The sequence below is a fragment of the Mytilus edulis genome, chromosome 6, assembly GCF_963676685.1.
Source record: "Mytilus edulis chromosome 6, xbMytEdul2.2, whole genome shotgun sequence".
In the NCBI taxonomy this organism is placed as follows: Eukaryota; Metazoa; Mollusca; class Bivalvia; order Mytilida; family Mytilidae; genus Mytilus; species Mytilus edulis.
Genome location: NC_092349.1, coordinates 81,382,882 through 81,400,062, shown reverse-complemented (window position 1 = coordinate 81,400,062; position 17,181 = coordinate 81,382,882).

Genomic DNA, 17,181 nt, shown 5'->3' with positions numbered 1-17,181 from the left:
CCCTAGTTTTTTTATGGGGTTCGTGTTGCTTATTCTTTAGTTTTCTATGTTGTGTGTGCTATTGTGTCTGTTTGTCTTTTTCATTTTTGCCCATGGCGTTGTCAGTTTATTTTCGATTTATGAGTTTGACTGTCCCTTTGGTATCTTTTGTCCCTCTTTTATGATTTTATGATTGTTTATGGTTAGGACACTTTCAACCTCTTAATGTAAGTTTGTTCTATAGCTAAATACTTGATATTTGTGGATGAAAATAAATCTAAAAATAACCGCATCAACTTTCTGGATTTATCATCCTTGATAACGTTTGAATCCAGCTATTTGATCTACAAAGACGTATCATACATGCTTATGTTTAAAATAAGATGCAAGCATATAACATTGAATATTGAATGACTTTATTTACAGCTGAGATCCGTTCTTGAAAAATTTGCTAACAATTATATGGCAAGATGTTAATTCATTATGAAAACGAAATCCCTTTCATATTCCATTGGGTTTATGTTTTGAAAAAAAAAAGATATGTCAATTCCACGGTTCAATGTAATAACCTAAAAGTTATTCACAAACCACAATTCATCATATCCTCCGTCATTTATCGTAAGTAGAAGCACAATTTCAGAAAGAGATAAAATAGCATTACGGTAATTTTAATCATTTGAATCAACCATAAATGGGAAATTTGTATATTCGAAGCATTGTAAAATCATAATTTGTGAAAAGTGTTGTATAAATGCCATATCTCTGATTTTGTTTGTTTACATTTGTTATGCTGTTCAATAGAAAGCGGAACATTTTAGAGGATGACATATTTTATAGACCTGGGCCTAGGTATTTCGGGGTATTGTCTCATTGGAACATAGTCCCCATATGATTTTACAAATATTGATAAATGGTATATCTGACGGTATAAAATATTAGTTGATGAACTAGTATAAACAAAAAGAGCATTTAAGACACATGTTTCTATAAATCTATTCCAAGTAAATTTAGGACAATGCCTTTTTGAATTACGAAAACGTTGACAATTTCCAAACAAATGCATCAGATGTACTTTTCCGGGACTCATTTCCAAATTAATTTCTTTAAAAAAACTATTCGTTTAGATCTATAGCAACTTACATTCATTTGAAATATTTTTCACGATGTATCGAAACAGGGAATTTGAATTCGAAACTTATATCAAATATACTAAACTTAACGTTTATATACAAGAGAAGAACGCGCATTTTGTTTACTAAAGTCTCATCAGTGGCGCTTAAATCAAAACAGTGTGAAGGCTGAAACAAATACAAGTTGAAAAACAATTAAAAGACCGAAAGTTCCGAAATGATGTGGGAAAAAACGACTATTCAAATATATGTTTAAGGAAAAGAAACACTTTACGAGCTGTAAATAAACCAAAGTTTTGAAACACTGATTGTGAATTTAAAGAATATTTCAACGATAATTCATGTTAACAGATAATGACTACACCATCAATGTACTATAGCTAGTTAGAAAAAAACTTATTTTTTAAAAATTTAAAACGAATAACAAATAAGGCATCTGTGTAATACAATTTGGACATTAGTGGTTAATTGGGGAAAAAAGCAATTTGAATACCTCGTTATAAACATGGATTTACATACAGGAATTAATATCTTAAACAATAAATATTTGTTCTAGTATAATTAACAATGTACAAACAAAAGGCATTTGGAACTCAGGTTAATGCAAAATAGAGTGCTATGGATTAGAAACTCACAACAATGACACAATAAGTATTATGGATTTGAACTCGTGTCAATGACTTATAGATCATTATAGACTTAATGAATTAATGAAGTATGTTATATTTACTTAAGTTTGACGTTGCTCAAGGTCATACTATTCACACACTATTATATATTTACCACACATCTATCTGTTGATACTTTAGTCTTAGAAAATATGATTAACTTATTAGTTTGTGCTTTGAAAAACCTGAAGATGCCTTAGGGACATTCAAACTCATAAGTCGAGACCAAAATTACAACGCCATGACAAAAAAAAAAAAACCAAACAAAAACCAACAGACACACATTTATAGTGCACAAGACACAACATAGAAAATTTAAGACTGAGCAAAACATACAAAATGTACCCCACTAAAACTGGGTGTGATATAAGATGCCATAGGGACATTCAGAAACGGTAAGTAGATCCTGCTCCTCATGTGGTACCCGTCGTTTTGCTCTGTTGGTACAAACCCGATGACAAGTTTAATTCGATAGATCACATTCGGTAAAAGGGGCGAGTTTGTAAATACGACATTTGGTCAACCAACTCGTAATGGCGTCCGTAAAATTTACGAAGGGATGATTTCATTTTCACCACTTGGAACTCTCGGTTTTGTGGCTTCCTTTTGAGTAGCAACTAAGGAAATCATCATAGAAAAATACAAGTTCTGGAGTATTTTATCAACCTGGATAAATATAATATATATATATATTTATTGGTTATTTTCGATTTTTTTAGCAAATATTTTTGAAGTTTTACTTTTATTGGTACGGAATCAATATCTCCTAATGGAGTAGGTCCGGTAAGGGCCGATTTTGGCCTCAAATTTTAGGTTCATCTAACAAAAGATTTTGGACACTTCTTAAAAACTTTTAAAATGTCTATTTCAATTGATTCAATTGTTTCATGTGAAATATTTTAACTGATCTAGTCATTAAAAACGCTCCGATTTAAGCTTAAATATGAAAAATCTATCAAATATGCCAAAAAAACGTCATTTTTCAGATAGTTTTTATCAATTTGAAAGTGGCCATCCGTGTTCATCCTCAAACTTTATATATGTTGTGTATTATCATAAAATACAACTTTCATTTCAATATTATGAATGAAAACGAATGCGGCCACTTTCATTTAAGACGGAAACCGTCTAAAATTCAACTAAAATGCTAAAATTGTAAAGATGTCAGTAATTTAGCATGACTTAATGATGCTAATACCCGATATATGTGCATTGTATTGTAAAAAACAGTCCATATTTATGTAGCAGAAGCATTATACTTTCCAGTAAATAGCTAAAAAATTTCATTTTCACAATTTTGTAAAACTACTATATTTTGGGGCCAAAGGTTGGAAAATTGATAATTTTAAAATTAGATACATTTTCAGTTCATATTCTACGAGATGGAGGCCATTCTGCGACCCATAATTCTAAATTCTAAATACTATATTCAGTTAATTTAATTTTTATTGAGATTGTATTCAAAGGAATAAAATTATATTCAGCGTAAGTAGATTTTAGAAGATATGGTATGAGTGTCAACGAGACTTTTAATCAAGATTTTTTATTTTATTGTAAAGCAACGCTCAGACACATATATGTGTAATCTAAGTCACAATTTTCAAATGCATTATAGTACCATTTTATGTCAGTTTACGGTCTTCAACACGAGCCTTGGCTTACACTAAACAGTAGTCTACAAAGGGGTCCAATAATGACTGGTGTAAAACCCTTCAAACAGGAAAACTAACGATCTTATCTATATATATATATATATATATATATATATATATTAAAAACTAAATACACAAAAAGAGTTTTAAAAGCAGTATTGTCTAGCGCTTTCATCCATCTTGGGACTTTTCAAGACTATGAACGGTAAGAAATTTACAGTAAACGCAAACATGACTTGCAAATCAGAAAATTTACTCTTTTGTATAACATGTGTCAACTGTAAAGAAAATTACATAGGTCAAACAGGGAATAGTGTGCGTGAACGGGTCAGGATCCATAAACAGCAAATATGGCAACCCGAGTACAGACAAATTCCGTTGAGCGAACATTTAGACATTTGTGCGGGAGGAAAATTCTAAATTTTCCCGTTCTTCAAATGTACGGAACCAACAGAAGAATACCGTAAAGAACTAGAGAGAAAATTCATAAAAGTGTTTGACGCCAAGCTTAATGCTTAGTAGTTACATGAACAATAACGTCGCGTCATACTACTAATATGTTACGAACAATGACGTTACGTCATAATACTAATGTGTTCCCCATAACGACGTTCATAGTCTTGAAAAGTCCCAAGATGGATGAAAGCGCTAGACAATGCTGCTTTTAAAACTCTTTTTGTGTATTTAATTTTTTAATATATAATTCTGTACACTGCTTGAAAAGAAACTTTTTTGTATATATATATATATATATAAAACGGAAAACATTTATGAACCACATCAACAAACGACAACCACTGAACATCAGGTTTCTGAGTCTTTCTTAACCCTTTTTTAATTATAAATCTTTATAAAGATGGAATGCCAATTAGACAACAAGTCACCAATGTTTAATTGAATTGAATGCAAGCAATTATTGGCAACCATGCAGACCTCAACAGTGATAAAAGCCAAACCAATATGTTTCATCTTTCATATATTGTGTTTGCGTGATCCAAACTATATCTACTGAAATTTATAGCGCAAGCATATTTACAATAATACATGAAAAATACATTTATTTGTTATCAATTAAAAGATAAATGGTTTCCTACTATTTTGATCTTTCTTGTTCTGAAAATAGCGTTTTTTCCGGCTCAAATGTAGAATTGTAAACAATTGAGTGTAATTACCTCTTTTAAATCATTGAAATAAATTGTTTATAATGTATGTACTTTATATATGCTATTAGCCTTGGGTAAAACCTTACATATCTAAGTGGGTTGGTCATTAATGAAGTGATTGAGTAAACAATGCTTAAATACAAAATAAAAAAATAAAGCACGATATGTACATAATGCTAACGACGGTAATAATTACAAAATGGATATAATAGATTGTTTCATACATAAATTTCAGGACAAAACAAAAAACGTTCAAGTATTCGCCCATTAATCAATTATCGCTGATTATTTTACACAATTCACATTTCAATTCATCAGTCTGAGGTTAATAAGCTGTTAGAACAATTATAAAAATGCTCATGAGGGATTCAGAAAATATTGGTCTAGCATGAAGACATGACGATCTTAATAGGTCACATTGACTGCAAATGATTTGTAATAATATGAGAAACACGACGGGTATCATACGAGGAGCAGGATCTGCGTACCCTTCTGAAGCACCTGATATCACCACCAGTTTTTGGTTGGGTTCGTGTTGCTTAGTTTTTATGTTGTGTCTTGTGAACAATTATTTGTCTGTTTGTCTTTTTATTTGTTAGCCATGGCGTTTATTGTCGATCTATGAGTTTGACTATAAATTTGATCTATGACACAATGAACTAACAATAATAATAAAAATAGGGTACATTTTACATGTATTATAAACAGTGAGATGATATATAACACAAATAAGCAAACATTGAATAACAATAACGTAATGCATAAACGCATTACAAATTGTATCAACATGTCAAATTTACCCGAAAGTACGATTCGAGAGTATTCGCAGTTAATAAAAGCTTGTTAAAAGCAAAACAAAATAAAAAATGGTAATAAAAATTCATGCACCAGGGACTAAAATCAACTAAAACACATCACAAGGATTTAGTGTTTTAACGTCATTGAAAGTCAAAGACATGACTTGTGCAATGCATGAATAAAAGTAAACATGTTTCTGGGTTTGTAAACACTCTCCTAAACTTGAACAGTTGTTGTGAAACAGCAAGAATGTAAGAATAACCTATAAAATCAGTTTGATAGGGTTCAGCTAATCAGATAAAACAAAAAGTACTATAAGAACTAACAAAACTTTAATACCTTTTATAACTATATATTCAAAAGACTGAAAGTTCAGATCTGAGGATACTCACATTAATTTTGAGCCATCCTCCTACTAAATACATTATTTTACTGAGAAAAAAAACATTGAAACGAAGTTGAAAGACGCAGATAACGAAACAAACATATGGACTTGAACTCGAGTATATAGTAATGATATTAAAGGTACAAATTCTTTGTTTGCACCAGATGCAGTAACATTAATTGTTTCTTCCGAATAAATATTGTTTCATTCAATGTAGTATCTTATTTTGAAAAATAAATTTCTTCTTCTTTTCAACTTTTGATCTTCAGTGCTGTACAACTTTGTACTTTTTTTCGCTTTCGATCTTTTATATTTGGGCGACACTGGTGAGTCTTGTGTGGACGAGGCGCGTTTTTGGCGTATTAAATTTTAAACCTGATGCTTTTTGTTATTCATTAATCATGTGTTTCTTTGTCTAATACGTTTTCCTATTTATTTGTATTGTAGTCCTGTAATATTATGTTGTCATATCTATGTTATATTTAACATTGCCATTAAAGTGCGAGGTTTGGCATGCCACAAAACCAGGTTCAATCCACCATTTTTTCCTTTAAAAATGTACTGTACCAAGTCAGGAATATGGCCATTGTTATATTATAGTTCGTTTCTGTGTGTGTTACAGTTTAACGTTGCGTCGTTTGTTTTCTCTTATTTTTGAGTGTAAATTGACATTGCGATAAGACGTGTCACGGTACTTGTCTATCCCAAATTCATGTATTTGGTTTTGATGTTATATTTGTTATTTCCGTTGGATTTTGTCTGATGCTTGGTCCGTTTCTGTGTGTGTTAGTTACATTGTAGTGTTGTGTCGTTGTTCTCCTCTTATATTTATGCGTTTCCGTCAGTTTTAGTTTGTTACCCCGATTTTGTTTTTTGTCCATGGATTTATGAGTTTGAACAGCGGTATACTACTGTTGCCTTTATTCTAGAAAGTGGAATATTTTATTATATCAATTATTTTACGTTTTGATATCGAGAAAGACAAACAATGTTGTTAAATTCATGTGCATGCAATCCTTGAATAAAACTTGCAAATCTAAGTGAACTTTGTTGTAAATTAAATCTATGAGTAGATAGATAATCTAAAAATACAAGAAAATGATTAGATAAATCAGCTTAGAATACAAAATAGTAAGAAACATAAAATGACATCATCTTTTAATGGTTTAGAAAGATAAAAGCATAGAAAGGAACGTCAAATGTCTGCTTTTACGGGTGTGTCGAAAATCAGAAATAAAAAAACAACAACATTAAGTTGGTACCTAACACTATAGGGAGATATCTCTGTAAAATCAGTTAAACGTTTTAATTACGTTGCGTTGTTAAGGGAATATAAAGCTTCTTAGTGATCAAAATTAGTGTTTGTAAAACTGCTATATAACCAGTGTAATTTTTCTGATAAAACGGTTGGTTCAAATTTTTAGAAATTTTCATATTTTTGTCAAATGGTCAAAGTAAATACTTTGTTAAAAGTTTATGAAAATTAAACGAGCCAAGTTAATTTTTGTGAAGGTGTTGTGTACCTCCTTAAGTCGCTTGCTTTTGTTTTTTCAAATGATATATTAACAGTTGATAGTATAGACATTGTTAAGGACAGTAAATGTCGTAGATTTTGCTAAAATTTTGCATATAACCTTGTCTCGTTGAACTACAAATGATTATCTTGAATATTACAGATTGATTTCTTTACATTTGAGTGAATATTTGTATAGAAAGCACATGAAATCGGCGAAAAACTTTCTAAACTTTGTCTTTAAATCATGAAATCTTTAATTTCTACTCCAAAGATATTTTGTTTATTGTCTATTGTCAATTGATCAATTTGTTACCTTTTGGTAGTGAAAACGTCAAAATTTCACGTTTTACGGCCTGCAACACGATGACGTTACGATTATTTCGACGTTTTGAGGGATTTTTTCAAAAAGAAAACTTGAATAATAAAATTAACGGTACCAATTTTCTTGCACCAGATGCGCATTTCGACAATACATGTCTCTTCAGTGATGCTCGTGGCCAAAATATTTGAAATCAAAAGCTTATATAAAAGATGAAGAGCTATAATCCCAAAGGTCTAAAAAGTATAGCCAAATCCGTGAAAGGAATCAGAGCTTTGCATGAGGGAGATACATTCCTTTATTTATAATAATTTCTAATATTTTGTAACAGCAAATTTTAATAATGTATACCAGAACGAAGTCGGTAGAAATTAAAATCACAAAACTGAACTTAGAGGAAAATGAATTCGGAAAGTTCATAATTACATGGCAAAATCAAATAACAAAACGCATCAAAAACGAATGGACAAGAACTGTCATATTCCGGACTGGGTATAGGCATTTTCAAATGTAGAAAATGGTGGATTAAACCTGGTTTCATAGCGCTAACCCTCTCACTTTGATGACAGTCTCATCAAATTCCGTTATATTTACATTGATGCGTTAACTAAACAGACAAAATAATTAAAATAGTTAGAATATGGGTACACCAGTCATCATCTTATAACAATTTTTAAAGGAATAATTTAACAGAATACAAAAACATCTATCTACAAACACATTCATTGATTTGTGTGTCTGACGTCAGAAAATTTTATACGTCACATAGATTTGTCGTTCAATGTGCATACAAACAATTTTTAAATTTACCCTATCTTTATTTTGCATCATTAAAACAAAAATTTATTTATCAACAATATATACTTATTTACTTAAGAAAAATCTATGGAGTAAAAACAGAGATTTGATGACTTTAAGACAAATTTTAGAAGTTTTTTTGCCGATTGAATGTGCTGTCTATGAAAATGTTCACCCATTTTGAATGAATTCAATCAGTTGTATTTCAAATGATAAATGAAATAAATGCATTATTTTTTTTCTATTTTCAGTTGTAGTTCATCGAACCAGAGTTAGATGAAAAAGTTTACTGAAATCTGAGACATAGCCCATTGAGTGTAACTTGATCTTAAATGAACATTATGTTAAATAAATATATAACGAATTATTGATTTATCTAAATATTTTAAGCTTCATGTTCTCTATGAGGATTGACCATTGAGGGATAGTTACATATAAGAAGATTTTTAACCTGTCGGCTTACCGTGTATCGCTACCTTTGTATTATCGATTCAGGCTTTTACGGTCTTTGTTGTCAAATTATAAATGTTTGCACAGAAATACTAGTTTGAACATTGGTAAATCATTGTTACTTTTTATCGAGATTAACTTAACCGTACATAATTAGGTTGGTTTTCAAATACTAAGGCTTTTCTACCTCAGGCATAGATTACCATAGCTGTATTTGTCAAAACTTTTAGGAATTTTGGTCCTCAATGCTCTTCAACCTCGTACTTTATTTGGCATTTTTAACTTCTTTGTATTCGAGCGTCACTGGTGAGTCTTTTTTAGACGAAACGCGCGTCTGGCGTATTTACAAAATTTAGTCCTGGTATCTATGATGAGTTTATTCATTAAAAGTGGACAATGGTTGTTAAAAACTTGTCAAATTCTTGTATGATCTTTATTCATACATCTTAGTTTCTTATTTCTGTCATCTTTTACTTTTTAATATCAGATATCATATCGAATTTTTCCAATACATCTATTTTTTGTGTATGTTAGATATATGTAAGATGAAGGATGGTTGTTATGCCATCCCGAACTATATAATGCTCTACAGACATGTCACCAAACGTTGTACTTACATGAGCATTACACGTGGAGAAGGATTTTCGTATCATTTAAGAGCAACCAAAATAACCACATTGTTTTGGTAGGTTTTTTTTCATTTTGTGTTTTGTGCATTGTTGATTATTTATTAATCGTTTTATTTTCTATTTATATGTTATTGTCAGATTGTTATAAAGGATGATTAAATGAAAATGAACTCAAGACATGCTAATCAAGTGTTTATAAAGATATTTCTGAGCTTATTTATTTATGTTACGTAGACAATATTATTTTAACTGAGCGAGCAGATTTTTTAAATGATGAAATTATATTACTTTTAATGTGATATGGAGTTGACCATGTTGCACGAGGAAATGTGTTTGTAATATTTTTAAATATGTATACATAATAAAAGAGTCTGGGGACTTGACTGCATTATCAGTTTAAACAAAATGAGTTGCATTTCAACAATGTATGCATGGTTTTTAATTTTCGATGATCAATTTCGTCAAATGACAAAATGTTTGAAATAACCATGCAATTAGCTGTAGTTTCATAATTTTTAGTTCATTGATATCTGTAAATTACGTCTGATATAATTGACAATTATGATGACATTAATACTAAGTGATCAACCGTTAGCTCAAAGACTGCTAATTGCAGATGCAAACGTTTTTATGTATCTTATACTTTACCACTGAAAACCCTATTGAAGATCCTATCAGTACCGTTTATGCACTTATATATATATGAATAGTTATTTAGTTTGACGTACGGTTCTATATGAATAGGAAACAGCTCAATGACTGATATACAGAAACATTGGATTTGCTACTCTATGGTTTCGACAGTCAACATCTAAACGATTTTACTGTCAATCAATGCGATTAAGTCTGTTATCGTAAAATTTTAGACCGCGATATAATTGTCTTATGAGGTGATACACATCGTATTTGTCATGTAATTTGTGATGATAACCGATGAAGTATCAAACCAATAAACAAGCAATTATTTTATTACATAATCATATTTTGATTCAATATCATTTTTATTTCACCCTTGAACTAAAATATCATAATTTTGCATCATATGTTTGCTTATATAAATATTACGCAATGAAACGATACCTTAAAAGTAGAAAAATTCACCATGACGTTTTTTATGTTGTGGTTTTTGATCTGCTAGTGAGACATGGTTTCGCAGGAAAATAAGACTTTAACAACAATGAAGATTGTTTTACTAGAAAAGAACATTTGGTATTTCAAATCATTTATGGTAACCTACAATGAACCGCCAATGCACTCCAGTTGAATATAGTTCACTTGTCATGCAACGGTCTTTAATATTTACTACTGACCGTTGCGGATACACCAATTGGTTTGTAAAGTCACCCTATATGACAAACTGTTTTGTTTGTATTTGTATTGTTTACACATCGTGGTTATTATAATGAAATTTTATACGACTGTCATACAAAGATTGAGCTAGCTATAAAACCACGTTACGAAAATGACTGTACAAAGTCAGGGATATGACAGTTGTTATTCAAAATAAAATAACAAAAATACAGAACTCGGAGGAAAATTTCAAAGCACATTAGCAAAAACGAAGCATAACAATACAACAATTGACCATGACACATCCTTGGTTCATCAACGTTATGCTAAGACACTGGGACGTTTTACAAAGTAAAAGTAGTAGCTGCAAACTCTTGAATACCGAATAAGTACCAAAATATAAACCATATGCAGGAGAAATTCGTAAATTCCGACTCAGGTGCGGAAATTCATTATTTCAAAATGTGATACATTTTCAGTTAATATAATTTGTATTCAGGAAGAAAATCATATTCAGCATCAGACTTTCTTAACCCTTCTTCCAATCAAATCATACATATTTATAAAGATAAGGAGATATGTGATGAATGCATATGAGGCAACTAGTCACACATTTTTAAGTTAAGTGAGTGTATGCAATTTTTGGCACGCATACAGACTTCAACAATGATAAAAACCAAACCCATATATTTGAACTTTCATACAGCTGGTTTGCATGATTAAAATGATATCTAAAGAAATTTATAGCGCAACATTATTACAATGAATAATGGAAAATATATTTATTTGTTAACCATTAAACAATAAATGGTTTCCTACTATTCTTACTTTTTGTTCTGAAAATAGCTTTTATTTCAACTCAAATAAAGAATTGGAAACAAGCACGTGTAATTACCGTTAATTGCATACATTTAATCATTGAAATAAATTGTTTTAAAATGTATGTACTATATACATGTTATAAATCTTTTGTAGAAACCTTACCTATCTAAGTATGTGTTTCATTAATGCAGTGACTAAGTAAACAAACTAAAATAAAAAAAACAATAGAACATGATATTTACATAATGCTAACGATGGCAATGGTTTTTAAACGAAATAAAAAAGTTTGTATCATAAAGAAATACCAGGACCAAACGGGAGGCATTCATGTATCCGCTGCTTATTTTACATTATTCTCATTTCAATTCATCAGTTTAAGTGATAAAGATATTAGACCAATTAAACGATGAGTACTTTCATTAAAATGGTCATACCCTGGATCAAGAAATATTGTTTTTATAGACTGACACTTTCGACCTGACGACCTTCGACAGTAAACTGAGTTTATTCAGAGAAGAAACTTTAATGCATATATACGCAAGAAACAAACAACTCTTGTCTACGCTAGCTTTTGATGGTGGAATGATATATTGTACAACATATGCACATAAAATTGAGAATGGAAATGGGAAATGTGTCAAAGAGACAACAACCCGACCATAGAAAAAAACAACAATCACCAATAGTCTACAATGTAGCGAGAAATTTCCGCACCCGGAGGCGTCCTTCAGCTGGCCCCTAAACAAATATATACGAGTTCAGTGATAATGAACGCCATACTAATTTCAAAATTGTACACAAGAAACTAAAATTAAAATAATACAAGACTAACAAAGGTCAGAGGCTCTTGACTTGGGACAGGCGCAAAAATGCGGCGGGGTTAAACATGTTTGTGAGATCTCAACCCTCCCCCTATACATCTACCCAATGTAGAAAAGTAAACGCATACTAATACGCACATTAAAATTCAGTTCAAGAATTTTCAACCATTTCATACAGACTAGCACGGTTATGTTTTCTCAGATTGTTTATCATGTCTTTACAATAAATTCATTAAACATATTCTGATATTTTGACTTAGATACATGATGTGTATTCGTTATTGTGTATTTCAAACTTAAACTATGACTATGAGCAGACTCATGTAAGCATTATTTTTTTGTTTTTAGTGCTATTGTTAGGTGTGTGCATTTTAAGCATCTAAAGAGTCAATCCCATTTTAGCTGATTTGTATAGATTGAAAGATTGTTCTCATGTTGTACTACTACATCACTTTTCCATATCAAGAAAAGGTGTAATAATTGTCCTGAGTTATAGGTACAATAAACGAAATGAACAAATATGATTTACATCAACTAATGAAAAAGGCGAATTAGAGGCTGCTGATTTGTGACATGTACAAAAAGAATGTGTCGGGGTAAATCAGGTTTGCGACTGCGCGAACCCTCCTCTAACATTGGACAGTCTTGAAATAGCAACATATTATAAAAACCAGTTACATAAGGCTCAACTCATCAGATTGATTAAAAGCACAAAACATTTAACGAAACCTCAAAAGACTGAAAGTAAAAATCTCAGAGTACTCACAGTTACTGAAAGAAATAAACAACTTGTAAAAAATAAAGAATTGAATATATTTGTTTTTTCTTATAGTCAAAAGTTAGTGGTCGTGGTTGCCTATGAACGCATTAATTTTCAACCATCGTCCTTCTAAATATAAATAGAATCTTGAACTGATAGAAATAAAATAAAGTTGGAAGACGCAGATAACAAAAAAATATATGGACATAAATTAAGTACAAAGCAACAATAAATATTGTGCAGTAGAAATATTTTTTCTTTCACTTTATCCTCTTTTTTTTTTTTAGAAAATAAACTTCTTCTTCAAGAAGTGGAATATTTTATTAAATCAATTGTGGAATGTTATAAATATCGAGAGAAAAAACAAATGTTTTTAAATTCTTGTGCATGCAATCATTGAATCAAACTTGCAAATCTAAGTGAACTTTTTTGTAAATTAAATCTATGATTAGATAGATAATCTTAGAATACAAGAAAATGATTAGATAAATCAGCTAAGAATAAAAAATAGTCAGAAACACAAAATGACATCATTTTTTAATGGTTTGGAAAGATAAAATCTTAGAAAGAAATGTCAAACGTCTGCTTTAACGGGTGTGTTGAAAATAAGGAATACAAAAAACCAATTAACTCGCTTGTCTTTGTTTTTTCCCAATTGATTGATCTATTAACAGTTGAAAGTATAGACAAACAAAACATTGTTAAGGTCAAGGATCAGTAAATGGGCTATGTCGCAGGTTTAAAAAAAAACAAAACATGCATGTTTACTTGTCTCGTTGAACTACAACTGATAATATTAAAAGTTTTATTTCTTTAAATATGAGTGACTGTTTGCAAAGAAAGCACATAAAATCGGAAAAAACTTCTAAAAATTGTCTTAAAATCATGAAATCTCAAATTTTTACTCCATAGATTTTTCTTAAACTGTATGTTGTTGGCACTTAAATTTCTGTTCTAATGATATAAAATAATCATATGGTCACCAACTTCGTTTTTTTGTCTAATGATGTAAAATAATCATATGGTCACCAACTTTTTTTGTGTCTAATAATCAATTTGTTACCTTGTTGGTGAAAAACGTCAAAAATCAACGAGATGACGTCATGATTGTTTCGACGTTTTGAGGGATTTTTCACAAAGAACACAACTTTGAACGATGTAAAACGGAAAAATGAAGTCGCTGACTCTTTCTTTATTTTGCATTATTCTTACAGAAACTAAATACTAACAGCATATAGTTTATGTATTTAGAAAAATCTAGGCAGTAGAAACCGAGATTTGATGATTTTAAGACAAATTTTAGAAGGGTTTTCGCCAAGTGTATGTGCTTCCTATATAAAGATTCACCAGTTATATTTCAAATGATAAATGTGATAAATGCATTTTTATTTTCAGTTGTATGTCATCGATGCAGTTGTATGCAAAATTTTATTGAAATCTGTGACATAGCCAAATTGGTGTAACTTGACCTTAAATGCACATTAGGTAATATAAATAATTTTCAATATATAACGAATTCGTGATTTTTATAAATATGTTAAGGTTCTCTATGATGTTCGAACACTGAGGGCTAGTTACATATTAGAAGATTTTAAACCTGTCGACACACCAAGTATCGATACCTTTGTATAATCTATTCAGGTTTTAACTGTCTTTGTTGTCGAATTCTAAATGTTTGAAAAGAAAAAAACGAGTTTGAACATTGGTTAATCTTTATTGCCTTTTATCGAGATTAACTTAAGGTGAGAGGTACGTAAATGAACGCCTCTAGCGGAAAACGGGAAAATCAACGTCTATTGTTATGGGAGTTATCTCCCGTACACCAGAAAATAATGTTTTCAAGATGTCGGAATATATTCCGCTTCGTCGGAATGACGGTCATTTTGGTGGAAGAGTATTGAATGCACCTCTCCAAATTTAACAAAAAATTAAGTATGTAAATGAAATATCTTAGCACAGTAAATCAGTGCTTCACTCCCATGAAAATTAAAGTAACTACTTGGCTTGTCGTGATGGTCGGAGAGTCAGTTTACTAGATGACCAGCTTAAAGCTTGCAAGAACTGCTATAAATCATAATGTTTCTACAAAACTGTTTAAAAGAACAATTAAAGAATCGGTTTCGGAAGTATTTTGTATATACATTGGGGTACATTAACTTACTATACGCTGGTAATCGGCACAGATCGGAGACTTATCTTGAAAATAGGGAATGCTGATATGGGAAGTGATAACGAATTGTAGTATTGAATATTGTAAACACGTACCTGCAGTATCCATTACACACATACACTCACACAATAACAAATTAAAGCACAAACTTTATATTGTCATTTTATTATATTGAAATACCATAGCTAAAGTAGTCACAGACTAACATTCGGTCATGCATTTGCATTCAAAGAAATAAATTTATTTCTAAAAAAAAACGATGCAAAAAGTAAAATCACAAAAATACTGAACTTAGAGGAAGATCAATTGGGAAAGTCAATAATCACATGGCAAAATCAAATAACAAAACGCATCAAAAACGAATGGACAAGAACTGTCATATTCCTGACTTGGTACAGGCATTTTCAAATGTAGAAAATGGTGGATTAAACCTGAGTCTATAGCGCTAACCCTCTCACTTTAATGACAGTCTCATCAATTTCCGATATTTTTACATTGATGCGTTAAATAAACAGACACAATAAATAAAATAGTCAAAATATGGGTACATCAGTCATCATCGTTTAACAATTTTAAAAGGAACAATTTAACAGAACACAAAAACATCTACTATCTACGAACACATTTATTGATTTGAATGTCTGACGTCAGAAAATTTTATACGTCACATAAATTTGTCGTTCAATGTGCGTACAAACAATTTTAAAATCTTCATGGGAATGTTAGCATACAGGGTTGAAAAATCAAAAGTATGTAAGAATAAATTTAAGAAATAGACCGAGATTTAAACTAGTCCAAAAGTTACATATAGAATTTATAAGTATCCGAAAATAGTTAATTCCACTACGCGATTGAATGATTTTGACAATTGTGGTTCAACGTATATTGTAATTCATAATAGAAATATATCATAATGACATATAATAGAACAATATCATATTGACGGGATCTTTTAAAGTACAGAGTCACGTTATAAGAACAAAAGAAATACAAAAAGTCGCAAATACAAAACAAACCACAAAAAAATGAAAGTCAATACAAACACATTGACGAGATGTATAAGTACCGAGCCACGTGAAACGGATATCACATGAAACCATTCAACAGTAAAAGTAATAATAATAATAGAACAAAGACAAATGAAAGAACTATAAAACACGTTGTTAAGATGATCAATAACATCAGTACGCAGAATCTATACATCAAGACCATCGTGTATTATTTGAGAAGTTGATACGGAATATTTATCAACAAGGTCTTGGTACCTTCCGATGAACTTTTTTAGAAAAAGAACGAGTCGTTCTTTGACATACCCCTGTTTCATCAACTTTCTACTCAGACACTGATGACGTTTTACAAAGTCTGAGTAGGAGCTGCAAGCTCTTGAATATCGAATAAGTTGGGAAATATATATCCCATATGCAGGTGAAGTTGGTATATTGCTACTAAGGTGGGGGAAATTTATAATTTCAAAATTAAAATCGTCTCGTTTGTCATAGATTCTGGTACTGAGATGACTGTGTAAGTCAAATTCGAGATATAAGTCTAACAATGAGGCGGAGGAAGTCGTGTCTGTTGTTTCTTTAATCTCTAGTTCTGGGGGATATATCAATGGAACCCAATCAGAAAAGTTCGGATTGTTTATGGAAAGAACATCATCAATATATCTGAAAGTGAAATTAAATAATCTGGCTTCTTTGATTCTCTTGTTTTTTACAAGTGTCTGGAGGAACTCCGATTCATATGAAAATAAGAAGAGGTCGGCAAGAAGAGGCGCACAGTTTGTTCCCATAGGAATGCCGACAATTTGTTGGAAAAGTCTACCTCCAAA